We start from the raw sequence: 291 nt of genomic DNA, 5'->3' as shown, positions 1-291 counted from the left end.
TTCCATATAAGTTAATTTATCATAACTATTCACATATTAAGTTTTTCAATGTATAAATTATATTTCTTATGTGCTTACTTTCATTTATAATTTGAAAGATTAAGTGGTAAAATAACTTCGATAAAAGTTGTTAGTTGTTGTGCTTCTTCTACTTCATCTTTTTGGCTTATTTTTCTTTTTTGTAGGGATCTTGAGTAGTTATATACAATGGTCTTTATGTTAGGGACGGAGGTATGTTATAACTTGTGGGTAAGTGCCCCACTAACATTTTGAAAAAATGTAAGAAAGTAT

This window comes from Arachis ipaensis, chromosome B03, assembly GCF_000816755.2.
Source record: "Arachis ipaensis cultivar K30076 chromosome B03, Araip1.1, whole genome shotgun sequence".
NCBI classification, from domain to species: domain Eukaryota; kingdom Viridiplantae; phylum Streptophyta; class Magnoliopsida; order Fabales; family Fabaceae; genus Arachis; species Arachis ipaensis.
This window is presented reverse-complemented; position numbering follows the sequence as displayed.